Genomic DNA, 14,999 nt, shown 5'->3' with positions numbered 1-14,999 from the left:
ATATTTGGTAATGCTTAAACTCATGCTTCATAACATTGATTTAACCATGCCATGAACATGTCATGGCAGATGTCATATGTTGTCATGAACTGTCATAACAGATGTTGTTCTGTCATATAACACTGTTGTGTTACCATTACTGGTAATTGTCATGATAGATGCCATCATTAGATGCCATTTATTGATTTCCTGGAAATGAAAATCTGCAATTGTTAGGTTATTTTCATTCAATAGAATCACACTTGCATTTAAACGCTGCAAGTATTACAGTACTACTCTTGTTTTATTGTTAAATGTAGGAGGGAAGCAAAAGGTTTAAATTCTTTAAACAACGAGCAGAAAACTGGCCAATCAGAAATGATTTTTCTCTGTTGTATGTAGGTAAATATGGCTAAACAAGCTCTCCTACTGTTTAGGATTTTCTGAAGAGAAGGCTTAACATGTAAGATTAACTATCAGCATAATTATGAAATGACAGAGAAATGAACCAATTGTGGTTTGATTTGAAATAACCTGGACCAATTTCGTGAGAAAAACACCCAACTATGCCTTCTGGAAGTCCCAAATACTTCACCATCTGTGAAAACAAGAGGCAGCCTGATCAGTGGTCTGTTAGAAATGGAAAACAGTGGCAGCAGCTCTATACCAGGACTCTGCGGAAAGAATCACTGTGCAACTGCTACAAGGTAAAGTATATGCAATGTCTGTCACAAGCTTAATATAAAACATGGAATCTCTTTTTGAAGCATCAAAAGTCTCTGTTTAATCTAGAATGGCCAAAAAAAAGTTTAATGCGAATCACCGTCAGGTTAGTGCTCAAAAAACCTGCTAGAGAACCTAACAAATTTTAGCATTGTTGTAGTGGTGGGCTTTTTCCACATGTTTTGACCGATTTTTAAGATTTATGGCTATTAAAGGCCTAACTCTAATAGCCATGATTAATTAATAGAGGTCATAATGTTTGATTTCATGACAGCTTAAGTAACATGCCATAATACTGTGTACTCTAGATAGCCGTCATGCTCTTCAAGTGAAGAATTATGACATTTGTTAGGAAAATTACTTGTAATGGTAAACATGACCCGTGACATATTACTGGACATAATCTTGAAAACGCATGTGGATAGCACTGTGAATTCTGTGAATAGGAGATGTGTTATCAGCCTTATGGTCAGATTGTTTCATTAATATGTTAATGTTTGTAATGACACAGTGTTATGTTAATATTAAACTGTAATTGTGACATCTTCCATTACATGTTTATGGCACGGTCATGTCAATGTAGCAAGTTTCAATTAAAGTGTTACAAGATATTTTAGCCCTTTAAAATTCCAGAATTATGACAAACTTTGACTTTTTATTAGATTACTACAGGGACAATGCAAACTGGATGAACTATTCTTTGGTTTTAGAAGTGTAATAAAACTTGGGCCTGCCAGTGGGCCTGACAAGCTTTGAAGCAAGGCAAGTCAACGGTGGAGTCAACATTCAAGACAAAACATCTCCCATATGCATTGGAAGGTTCTCTCAGCAGCCTGTAGAAAATACAAGACTGATCCATAGTCTTCAGTCAAAAAGGGTGAGGCCTCATTAACCTCTTAAAATCCCAGGCTTATTACATACTAAGGCTCATTATTCAGTAACTACTGAATTTCAATGCAAACTGATTGAGCTATTCTTAGATTATGTAATAAAACTTTGGGCCCATCGGTGAGCCATGTCCATTTAAGGGGTTAAATAGTGATCCATGAAACAATGACAGACATAAAATGACATGGAAATGAAAGAGCAATATTTTTCTTTTACTTACAAAAATGTTTGAACTGGTCATTCAAATTTTAACTACCTTTAGAGACAACGTAAATTAGAAAATAACCTCAGTGTATCAAGGAGTATAGCTAACTCTTATCTCTGAGTTATTTTTGGTAGAGTAGCTGATGACTTAGCTTGCTACATTATTAAAGCATGTAGGAGAATTTTGTGAAAGGGTGGAGTAGAACCCACCAAAGCTGTTACCAGAAAACTGGTAACTGAAGATAAAACTATGTTCATAGCAATGGGTGGAGATTTAGAATTCACTTTCACACTTTGATGATGGTTTCAACAGAATTGTTCTCTGATAAATAATCTCAGAATTATTCTCTCTGGCTTGTTGAAAGGATGATGAACTTGATGCACCTCCTCCTATTTGAAAAAACCAGTTCAGCCAAGAACAGTAGAACAAAAATGAAAACCAAACGCGTGGGAAGAACTGAGGCTTTTCTATGTGGCTGTCTGTGTTTGGGTCCAGGCTTCCTAGTCCTCTCTCATGCTTCACATAGTGTTGTAGCTTTCAGACTTGGTCTGGCTGAAAGATTGAGGGAGAAAGCAGGAGACCACACGTCAAAACCACACATGCCACAATTGCACATTAGTGTGTGTTTTGTAGGACTGTTTAAGCATGTTTAGTATATTGAATGTGATTGAAGTAGTTGAGTGTGATGTCGCATGTGTTCAGTCATGTGCTACAGTTATGACAGTATTATAATGGATGACGAGTGTATGTATGAGAAAAAAAAATGTACAACGTGGTCCTCAAAGTTCAATTGTGAACCTTAAATGCGTTTTAAAAGTACACCACGGCCACTTTCCCAGGAAAGTATGTTATATTAATAGTGTTTTTATAGTGCTCATTAAAAAAACAGAAGTCTGGAGCTAAGATAAGGTTTATAGGCTAAATACAACTTAAAAAATAAAATTACTTCATCAGAATGGTACTATTATGTTTTTATGCAATGGTACTAAAGACATATCCTTGATGGTACAACATCACTGACTTGAGGGTACCTCCCCAATCACAGTTTAGTACTTTATTATGAGCCTCAAGGGCAATTTTCATTTGCACTTTTCAATATGACTTATTAAAGCAACATTTGCTCTATTAGGACACCAAAGCTTTTCCATATGTTTCATAACAAATGTCAATTTGCAATGGCAACACAATAAATAGAAAGCCCTTTAGATCTCACTATTGTCTCTTGGTAAAAACTACAAACTGATGGAAGTTTTGTTTCTTTTATTAATTGAAAAGTAATAGTGAAAACATTTTTTTCTTAAAACTTTTGATGGTCAGTGTAGATTGTACTTCAAATTAATTAGGGTAGATCACGATCTAAAAGAGGATCCTCCAGCCAACAAGACAGTTAGTAATGAAACTAACAGCAACAGCATTTGCTGATTGAAGTCTTTCTGTTCTGGCAGCAATGCAGCTCATTGATCTGACCTCATGTAACCCTGAGTTATCAGAGTGGTGTCTATGAGATGACTTGATGGCCACACTTATCAAACACTTGTCTGATGATATCCCATAGCAAACATGTAAACTTATTTTTCTCTTCACACATACACACACACACAAACACATACACACTGATGAGGGCGCACGGTGAAATCAGGCCATGTGTGGTGGGTGTATTTATAAGTAACGAAGCCCGCCTAGCTTTGCATGCCACAGATGCTTCGGGTATTACCAGAACAGCAACCAAAGGCCAGCCGCATTCCTGAAACTCTCACCATCACACACACAAAATTACACGCTGTCTCAGTCTCTGTCAGTGTCAGTGTCATTGTCAGTCTCTCTCTGTCTCTCACTCTTTTTATCTGTCTCTCTGAGAAACAAGCGCAAGCATACTAAGGTGGATGTTAAATATAGTGCCATGATGCTGGAAGACATTTTTGTGTTATCAGTTACCATAGATAGTATCAACAGACTAGTCTAGAGTGTTAATCAAGCCTGAAATTATGGTCAGAACCCAAATTTAGACCAAAAATTTTCTGTCCAAGTCAGACCCAAAAGGTACCCAAACAGAGCCTGTTAACATTTTGTCCACAACTGACCCAACCTGAACCCCATACGATAAGTCCGAGTCTGAGTATAACAAAATTCTGTCTGAAATTGACCCAAACTGGCCCATCCATCAACTAAAGTGTAGAAATAAACTATCATTGAACATGGATATATGTTTATGTTTTTCCTGCTGAGTGAGTGAATCCAACATGCCACGTTAAAAATGTATTTAAAATAGTGAAAGAAAGATTAAATGTAAAGGGAAAATGCTGGGTAAAATCTGAAATGACACGAGTAGTCAGGTCCTGTCAGCTTTGGACAAACATTTTAAGCTCTAATAGTAGCACTGCATTTAAAAAAGAAAACTTCATGGACCTGGCTTGTAACTCACTCACTCAGGCTGAAGATTCTCCTCTAGAGGGAGCTATTAGGACTATAGCTTTTAGTGCTTTATATCAATGACACTGTTCTTGTTAATTCACTATATGCAAAAATAAACTCTTTTTAGGAAGATCAAACAATTAGTCAGAATAAATAAGTAAAATAATGACTGATATGCAACAAGTTACTTGTTACTGTGCTGTTTTGACAGCTTCTGTGCACAAGGTCTCTATAATTGGTCTTTTTTAATGATACATGCAGTCGTCCACTGTTCTAAAAGTGATGCTCTTCTCCAAAAAGTAATTCAATGGTAACATTCACTCAACTCATTCACTCTTGAACATTAGTTTGACTTTCCAGTTCGTTCTCTTTCTGTAATAAAAGACTAAATGTAGTTATTAATTGTATTTATTATAGTGGTGGAGGTATCAGTGCTGTGGAAGCTAAGGTTCTGGAAAACATGAGAACATTTTTTAAATGGCAGGAGGAAATTAGCTGAATGAGCAGTGAGCAACGAGCCAGATGTGTCTCAAGGAGCCAAGACTTCCTCCTGCAGGATCATTTCAACAGGACAATAAAACCACAGGCCCGTGGTCAAATTTCCATCGTCTCACTTCACTTTCATTTATAACTCTTGTCTGCACACTCAGCTAGATCAGCTATGGTCAGTGTGGTCTCAGCTAGAGAAATCCTCTTTAATATCCAGTAGGCCATGGAAGTGTAAAGTGTGAGGTCCAGACCTCCCCACATTGAGTTCTCTGGAGTGGTAAAGCACCACTAAATATTTGAGATGAGTTGGACTGGAGCTTGTTATCTAGAATCAATCACCCAGAGTTAGTACCTGATTTCACTAATGCTCTTGTGGTTGAATGCAATCAAGTCCTCACAGAAATGTACCAAAAGTCAGGTCAGCTCAAACCATTTTTTGAGTTGTCTTCCCTTCAATGGAGAATCTCCGTTCAGAATGCTATGTACTCCAGGACTAGGCTTAATCCCTGACTGAGAACTGAACCAACTCCTCTTATTATTTCACATGCAGTTTGTCTATCATCACATTTGTTCAAACGTATGTGTCTAATTCCTATAATTTGCCTTTGTGAAGACTCAAAAATTGGCTCAAAGGATGTTTACATTGCTATGGCAGACATACAGAAATTATAATTATTAAAGTAATATTGCCAAAATTACTTCACTGACAGAAACAGAGCTTAGATCAGCACTCCTTCTGTAAGGTTTGTGAATATGGACCCAGGTCATTTTAAGTTGCTGGAAACTTGGGTATGGCAACTGCTCATTACTTCTTGCTAACTGAATGCTGAAATGGATGGAGTCAAGTGTTTCTTTCTGGCATTCGTCTCAGCTTCAGAGCCAGTCACATTTTAGATCAAAATGGCAAAAAACAGTTAATCATCTTTACAATTCTACACTCTGCCACTCTGTTTACCCCTTTGTCTCCAATTCATACTAAAATATTACCTAGAAAGACTTACTTACACCATATTTGTTTGGTTTTTGACTGGGCTGTGTCTAATATTTCTAAATGCTGGTGTCTAAATAGCTTTAGATTTCTGGATCACATTTGCCATCATAGTGATTGCTATTACTTTTGCTTTTAAATGTAACTGGATCTTGTCTTATCTGCAGGCTATATTAAATTTCCTGCACACTTCATACCAGAACTGGCTTTCATGCTGCAAACATTTGGCAATGTCCTACTTTCTTGCTTTCTTTTCAGTAAAGAAAGAAAAGGAGAAAAAGGCGGTAACACTTTATTTGGATGGTCCACTGTAGATGCTTTGTAGCTACTCAGTCTGTCTTTAACTAACATTCAACTAAATATCCATGAAATGCAATTGAACTTGAAGTTGAGTCTGAAAGATTATCTTAAATCTAATCCTAAACCTAAACCTAACCTTAACTTCAACTCTAAACCTAAACATACTCCTAAACCTAACCCTAACCATAATGTTGTTGAGACTCAACTGAGTACCACCAGAAAGTTTGTTAATAATTTAAGTATCTGTAGATCATCTATAGGGGACCATCCAAATAAAGTGTGACCGAAAAAGCACATGCAGAGGTTTTGTTAACATAAACAGCTATTTGATAACCATAGTATTGTATTGTATTGTTCTATTATTGTATTTAGCAACACACATCTTCATATTCACTAAAGGTCCTTTCTTGGTATGAAGAGCAGGTTTTGCATTAAATAACGATTTGATACTTTTCTTTTCCAAACTATTGTTTATTCACATATTGAATCTCTTTTGGCACAAAAATCATTTAAACAGCTAAAAGGTCTGAGTGCTGTTTAATTCTGAGGCTTTGGCATTATTCCCAAAGTAGCACTGCCATAACATTACCACAAATATTTACATATTTGGAAATGTTTTTCTCAAAATAAACCTGTTTAAAGCCCTTTCACCCTGACTTGTGAATGTGAGTGAACATATGCATATAATCTTTCACATCAAGTCCAAGAGATTCAGAGAATCAGAGTTTCTTAATTCCTTGTTTTATACAGATACATTCAAAATCAGGCTGACCAATCAGAGCTCCATTATTATGGTGGCAGTCCAAGCAAATATGCAAGCAATACAGCTTGTATGATGTAAGCAACAACCCCATGTTGTTTTATCTATGAGTATGTATGTGCATATTTAGTTGCAGAGCAGATAAAGGATAATTTCAATGTTACAACTATTTGAGGAGTTTCTTCTTCCTGTTCAATCTTTTCTAGTGTTGTCAGAGTGTTTAAAAAAATATTGAATTTGATTTGATAGTTCAATGTATTTTACTATATGTACATTAAAAAAATGCATTTTTATTCCTAAATCTTGATGTTAGTAGGTTTAATATGTTAAATAATGACCAAGAAAACATGCTCATTTGTGTTTAAAGCTTTACCTTTAAAGCATTTTAAAAACGTCTGATGTACAGTATTAAGCAAAGGATCATCCACTCTAGACTCCAGGAAACTCATAATCCAGGATCACCAGCCAAACAAAGGAACCCATACATGCATTTTATCTCACGCTGTACAAGAACAGACATCAGCCGTTCATTTAGGGGTCCATTTACACTTTGCCTGCCCCCCCCCCAACACTTTTTCTAGGCATTATATCTTTGTATACTTTTACAGATAACAGCATGTCATACAGTGTCAGAAGCCACACATTAAGCCTATTTGAGATTACTTAACAATTTGAGCTAGTTTGATGATTATCTACGTTAGCCTTATTGCTCCAAAGCAAATCTAAAGAAGCAAACTTCAGATAACATGCCGTCTCTGATAGGCTAAATTTGGAGTAAGGGAGAAAACACACATTGGCATGTTTGGTTTTGCTGCAATAGGGAAATATTTTATTTTAGACTTAAAACATCATGCTCATGGCGATGTCTTGTGTTTCTGCCTCTCTCTCACTCTCTGTCTTTTTTCTCTCATTTCTATGTGGGACGATGGTATGATGTCAATGCTAGTAGGAGGAGAACCAGTTAGCAAGACAATATTGTGGCTTTTTCCCTTTGGAGGGAGAGGGCGATGCAGAATCTTCTTTGTGTTACAGACAGTGGGCATAGAGAATTAAAACAGGGAAAGAAGACCCGCGAGAAGCCATGAAAGTGAAGTTGGTTGGTAGAAATGAACAGTCTATTCCATCTTTGTTCCCAGAAGACTCAAATGGAGTTCCCCCTTTTCCATAAGCAGGGTATTTTTTCATGCATCCACTGTTCTTAGAGAGGCTGCATGTAATCAGCTATGCTGACCACTGCATTTTGTTTATATGCTGCATTCTATCTGGGGTCATCTGAGGCCTCAGAGTCTTCACGCCAGGCCAGAGCATTCTGTTAGCGTGGGCATACTAGTCAGCTGCCAGAGGAATTAGCCTTACTACTGCAGCCTGTCTGCACCCTGTACAGAGACTGCTCAGAATCTCTGTGTTCGCAGGCTTGTTTGTGGGGGCTGTGTGAACAATTCTGAATACTTGAATGTCTGATGTTCTTAGGCATGCTATGGACACAGGAGTAGCTGTGTTTAATGTAGTGATCTGGCTTGTGGCTGTCTATGCTGTGGTCACACTGAACAGTAGAGGGAGTGCTTCATGATCTCAATGCACTAATGCTTTAGCTTGTGACATCTTCATCTATGGGTACACAACTAGGGAAATAAGTGTAAATTCTGCAACAACCTTACAAACAAAAGCTCAGCTTTGACTTCTCAAAATGGTCTCAGGTAGTAATCATAGGAAACATGCAACAAGTGTGAAATTTCAAAAAGAAATGGTGTTTAGAGAAACATCCAACTTTGCTTAACTTTAACCATAAAGCAATATGTTGAAAATCAAATGTACACAATTTCCACCTTGAACTAAATGTAACTGGTGTCCAGAGTTTACTTCTTTAGCTTTGCACTGGACTTACAACACTAATGTTGCTAACGAGTAATAAAAGCTTATAACTCCCAATTAGCATCATGTAGGCTGCATGCCTAAATCATCACATGCTTGCATCAAACCACACCGAGGTGTTTAGTAACCTTAAATAGAATTTCTTATGTCATTTCTGACATACCGTCATCTGTAACTTGTTAAATAACCTTGATGATTGATCTCGTATTCGAGTTTGCAGTCATGCTTTCAGGATACTGAAGTGTTCCAGTCTGTCCCACTCAACGTGACTACACTCCTCTGAAAGGTGTACAGTTGTCACTTCTGCTTAAATAACACGTGTCTATGGCCTGCGGTTCTCAGTGTTGTGATATTCTACTCCTGAACAGCTGGTAGTCCCTTTATTAGTGTACTACAGGGAGGCGTGAACTGGCGATGCCATACTGTGGACGTCACAGTACAGTATACAGCACCATAGAGGGGCATATCACCCCAGAGGATCTTGATGAGTCCAACTTGCCATTAGGCAATCTCTATCCCATAGATGGAGCTGAGGCAGAGGGTGGGGGCTTATGATATTACTGAGGTGGAGACCCCACAGGGTCTAGTGTGTTTCTGCAGCAAGGGGTCACGTGTGCTTCAGCAGCGATGGTCCAGTCTGTTTCACCTGGTAAGCAATAGTGCATGTGTTTTAACTGTGCCTGCTATTTCTGGCAACCATAGGGCTCTTCACATAGTATGTCAACATTACTCTCTCTCTCTCCCTCTCTCTCTTTCTCTCTCTCTCTCTCTTCAATAGAGAGAGTGCATGGAAAAAGAACAGTTTTCAACCACTAGAGGCTCAACATGACAGCTAGATTTTCACTTCATAAGCAGGACTGAGAAAGAGAGACAACATAGAGACAAGCAGAGAGTAGATTCATGTGGTATCTGTGTACATTGTGTCAGTGGAATCCAAGCACAGGTCAGTCTGAAAGTGCAGTGCTGCACTGGATATAATACATTACAGCATAAAAGTCCAAGTGTAATTCTATTGGTTATCGAACATCAAGTTAACATCATGTGCAACTTACATTTCAGCTCAACATGAAAACTTTAAAGAATGTCCTGGGATACAACAACTGGATACACATTTTTGCTTTAAATTTTTGTCATAGGATACATGTTTGTACCCATGGCTTGAATAATCTGGTTGTAATACTGGAGTGTTATAGATAACATATTTTTGATTACCTGCAACTATAACGTAGGGCTTGGGGCAGGTTGCAAGTGCAAAGTGACTTTATTGAGGGCATTCTGATACTCATTGGCACAGCAAGAAGGGATCAACACACAGACAGACAAGACAAGATGCAGACCCAAAGTCAGACAACACAAAAAGAGCAGCATGGGTCAAAAAGAGTGAAAACCAAACTCAAAAAACAGGCTCTGAACACAGAGACTTTGCAAACACAAAATGAAAACACAAGGGTATTTGTAGCTGTCTTAACATCCTCAGAATGAGCTGCAGGTGTGTGGGAGAGGAGGAGAGTGGGTGGAGCCAGGGAGAGTCCAAGTGGAGTCTCCTCAGAGGAGGGGGGGGGGCATGTCAACAACAATGTATATGTATATGCACATAAATAAGAAAGCCCAGGGAATCGATTACATTGTAACATAAATATTTTGAGATACTGAAGGAAATTCCAGTCAAAGCACTGACCAAAACATGTCAACAAATCTGGAAAACCACTCAATGGCCAGCAGATTGGAAGAGAGTAGTTTACACCCCAATACCAAAGTAAACTATCATACAAATTCCTTTATATTGCAAACAAATATAATTATGCCCAATATCATTCAACATGGACTACTGCCTTTAAGGATTCAAGATTGATGGAAGACACATTAATAACCCTCAATATACAGAGGACATAACACTCATAGCAGAAAACCAGGAAGATCTCATTGCCCTTAAATGTTAAACAACAAAAGCTAGGAATTCTGCTCAATGTGATGAAAACAAAGATTATAGCAACAACAAAGGCCACTAACCTTTTCACTGATGGTAAAGATGTAGATGTGGTGGACTGCTTTTGCCTGCTTGGATCTATTGTTAACAATATGACACAGATTGGCACACAGCAAAACAAGGATGAAGGAAATGAGCATGAAAAGATCTACAAATACAATGATGTGTCTTCACAAAGATCACAAATGTCCAGGCTACGGTCTTTTATGTGGTTCTTTGCGAACAGAAAAATATTGATGCCTGAACTTTGGTGTTGGTGAAGATTTTTGAGAGAACCTTGGATGGCAAAGAAAATAAACATATGTATCCTTGACCAAATGAAGCCTCATTCTCATTCTAAGCACAGATAACCAAACTGAATCTTATGTTGGACATATTATAAATAAATAAATAAATAATTAAATAAATTAATTGGAAAAGATAATTATGCTTAGGACAGCTGAAGGTAAATGAAGAAGTGGATGGCAAGCAACAAGATGCATGTAGACAGTCAGCAGTGTTTTGGCCCATGAGGACTGGAGTCTGACACATGCGGTTAGAGGATGGCTAACATAGATGGTGCATCAACACATGTGCTACACTGCTGTGCCTGATACCTTTAAAGTGCTCTGTTGTAAGTACGCTGGCGCAATATGGCTGCTGCTTTGCATTGGTTTTTCATTTGCTTTGTGTTGTTTGTGTGTATATTTTGATGTTTCCTTGCTGGATGAGGAGTTTGCCATCATTCCACTGAGATAGCAGCCAAGAGTGGCTCAGAGGCTTCTTGGGCTGGCCGCTTGGGTAACGCTACATCACAGCTATGATGCAGCCTGGACTGGCCGCTCGAGTGATGCTGTATTGTGGCTACGAAGCTGCCAAGACCGGGGACCTGATCGATGCTACATCGCAGCTATGTGGCTGCCTAGACTAGTGGTGTTTGGCTGCAGGAAAATGCTACCCCTTCGTGGTTAAGGACATTTTCAGCCTATGAGGTTTACTGGGCCGGCTGCCTGTGTGACGCATTGTAGTTGTGTGAAATGAAATTTCCCCCTGTGGCTAAGGACTCTTTTCGGGCTAAGTGATTCAATACTGTGGTCATTGTAATCCCCCTCGCTAGCTGTTGGAAGTTGTGTATGTGTGGGTTCTGTTTGTAAAGAGTCCTTGGGTTTGAGAAAAGCACTATATAAATTAAACTTATTATTATTATTATTATTATTATTATTATTATTATTATTATTGTCACTGCTGTGTTGACAGTGGTCCACCACCCAAATATCTGACAAATGGTGGTCCAATGATGGTCCCTTCCCTTTGACACATGGGGAAAAGGGGGGGCTGATAAATCGTGCAGAAACAAATGAGCTACAATCAGTAAATGTAAATTTACAAAGTGGACCCACTTATCATAATAATAATTATTCTAGCAACAATACAAACATAAATACAAATACATTTTAACACAGTATTTGGAATTACATAGCAGAACTGGTCAGCAGGGCTGCATGTCTGTGTTCTAAAAGAGGAGCACTATGGCATGGTCTCAGTGCAGAGGCGCTTCAGCCTTCTCCTTAGCTCTGCACTCACATAACACAGCTCACATTCCCAGCTGTTGGAACTCTGTCTGTCTCCTCTCTCTGAGCTGAAGCCCAAAGGGCCACAGTGGTCAATCTCACAACTCAAACTGACCAAACAGTTGACAGGTTGTCACTGCATTTCTCTTCAATGAACTCCAAGTAGTGGTACAGTCAAACAGTAGCGTATTTCTATGGTATACCCTTGCATTTATGTTTTGCATGTATGATCAATCCAAATTGCTTGATTATATGGTAGATTGATACCATAACCGACAACAAAATGGCAATTCTATCACAGTTTCAAGTCATGGAAGCAATTTTGATATCAAATGTTAAAAAATGAAATCCTGATTATTTCAGTCTATGAGTTTAGTGATTCAGGGGTCTTTACTTTGCACAATTTACATATTAATTCCACAGTGGTTATCAAATAATTCATAATATTCATAGTATTTCTTGAATACTAGAGATTAAGAGGTTAAGTTAGTCCACCAGGCCTGGGACAGAGGTCAAAAAACAAGCACACTAAAGTCACTGTATCGCTGACCATCCCACATTGTCTTTTTGAAAAGAAAAAGAGAAAAAAAGAACAGTGAACAGGATGGGTGGTGTGACAAACAGCTGCTTCCACAACTTCTGTTTTCACTCTTATCTTCCCAATGAACAGCTCTATTCTTTGGAAAGAAATATAATTCAGAGATGGCTGAGGGAGAACAGTTTGTAAGCTTGTTAGGGTCACTTCAGCTTTGTCTGGGTAACATTTGGGGACAGGAGGAAGGGAAGAAGGCATCAGAAAAATGTCAGCACACAACACAGAGAGCCTCTGATCCAGCTTGAGAAGTGGATTGAATGTGAAGGGGGGACGTAATGCTTCATACAAAAGTAACTTTTACAGACAATCTCTCTCAGTTTTCTGGCCCTGAGAGTGCAGGGACTTTACTCTGCTTGGCATCCCAGTTAGCCAGTTCACAGAGCTCATTGGATTTCTGGAAATACACTCAGAATGCTTGCATTTGTTTGCTGCAAGCAATATCAACCTTTATAATCATTTCTTAAACTAGCTTAATTCAAATCTTTTATAATAGTTTTTATTTAAATTCAGAGAGAAAATTGCATTCAAAGAAATAACATGTGATGGTCATTGTCCACTTACTTTTGGCCACATAGTGGGTATGATGTTGGATGCCTGGATTGCAGTCGACGATTCGTCCCAAAGGGGTTCAGTGGGGTTAAGGTCAGGGCTCAGCACAGGCCAGTGGAGCACTTGCCGTCCACACCAAACTTATCAAACTAAGTGTTTATGGACCTTGTTTTATGCACAAGGGTACAGTCATGATGGAATGGGAAAGGGCCGTCTCCAAACTGCTGCCACAAAGTTGAAAGCATGTAATTGTCTAAAATGTCTTTGTATGCTGTAGCATGAACATTACCCTTCACTGCAAGTAAGGGGCTGAGCCTGAAAAATCCTGAAAAACAGTCCCAGACCATTATCCCTCCTCCGCCAAACTTTACTGTTGGCTCTATACATTCCAAACCCAGATTCATTCAACAGATTGCCAGATAGTGAAGCATGATTCATCACTGCAGATAATGTTTCAACTGCTCCACAGGCCAGTGGCAGCATGCTTTGCATCACTCCAGCCGACGCTTGCCATTGCACATAGTGATCTTAGGTTTGTGTGCAGCTGCTCAGCCATGAAAACCTTTTTAATGAATCTCCCAACAAACAGTTCATGTGTTGAAGTTGCTTCCAGAGGCAGTTTTGAACTCTGTATTGAGTGATGCAATAGATTATAGGAATAGGGGAATAGGTGGTTTTCACATGCTATGAGCTGTAACACTTGACATTCCCCATCTGTGTGTTTGCATGGTCTGATGCTTTGCGCCTATGTCTGCCTTACATTTCACAATAATAGAACTTACAATTGACTGGGACAGATCTAGCAAGGCAGAATTTTCACAAATTGATTTGTGGCAAAAGTGTTTTTTGAACCAAATTACCTTTCTAACTTAAAAAAAGATACATGAAATAAATATAATTAATAAAAAAACATATATATTATCTGTATATGTACAACCCCATTTCCAAAAAAAGTTGAGACGCTGTGCAAAATGTTATTAAAAACAAAATGCAATGATGTGCAAATCATTCAAACCCTATATTTAATTAAAAATAGTACAAAGACCACATATCAGATCTTGAAACTGAGAAATTGTATTGTTTTTGAAAAAATATATGCCCATTTTGAATTTGATGCCAAAAATGCATTCCAGAAAAGTTGTGTCAGGGGTAACAAAAGGCTGGTAAAGTTGTGTAATGCTATAAAAAATACCTGGTGGTTAATTGGCAATGGGTCAGTAACATGATTGTGTATAAAAAAAGCATCCCAGAGAGCCTGAGTCTTTCAGAAGTACAGATGAGGAGGGGTTCACCAGTCTGTATGATCAAGTAGTGCAACAATTCAATAATAATGTTTCTCAACATAAAATAGCAAAGAACTTTTGCTTTTCATCATCTACAGTACATAATATCATTAAAAGATTCAGAGAATCTGGCGAAATCTCTGTATGCAAGGGACAAGGCTGAAAACCAGTATTTGCTGGCCATAATCTTTGGGCCTTCAGGCGGCACTGCATTAGACACGGACATGATTCTCTAGTGGAAATCACTGCATGGGCTCAGAAACACTTCTGAAAAACACTGTCTATGAAAACAGTTCTTCGCTGCATCCATAAATGCAAGTTAAAAATTTTAAACGCAAAGAAGAAACTGTACATAAGCAGGATCCAGAAACACCACTGCCTTCTCTGGGCCCGAGCTTATTTAAAATGGGCTGAGGGGA

At 38.4% G+C, this 14,999-nt stretch overlaps 1 protein-coding gene across 3 annotated transcripts in view; it reads left to right on the top strand.

The window, feature by feature from the left end:
- Positions 1-9,159: 9,159 nt before the first annotated feature.
- The window catches only part of tekt3 (tektin 3), a 37,943-nt gene continuing 32,103 nt past the window's right edge, over positions 9,160-14,999 (top strand). The window contains exons 1-2 of one of the 3 annotated variants that reach the window (XM_036572023.1): positions 9,160-9,265; positions 9,395-9,559. The gene's annotated coding sequence lies outside the window, so the exon portion shown is untranslated. The remainder of the gene's footprint in view (positions 9,266-9,394; positions 9,560-14,999) is intronic. The other 2 variants (XM_036572022.1, XM_036572026.1) reach the window with 2 other exon arrangements.

Source organism: Colossoma macropomum, unplaced genomic scaffold (genome assembly GCF_904425465.1).
Source record: "Colossoma macropomum unplaced genomic scaffold, Colossoma_macropomum, whole genome shotgun sequence".
In the NCBI taxonomy this organism is placed as follows: Eukaryota; Metazoa; Chordata; class Actinopteri; order Characiformes; family Serrasalmidae; genus Colossoma; species Colossoma macropomum.
Note: the sequence above shows the minus strand (reverse complement) of the source record. Positions and strands in the feature narration are given on the sequence as shown.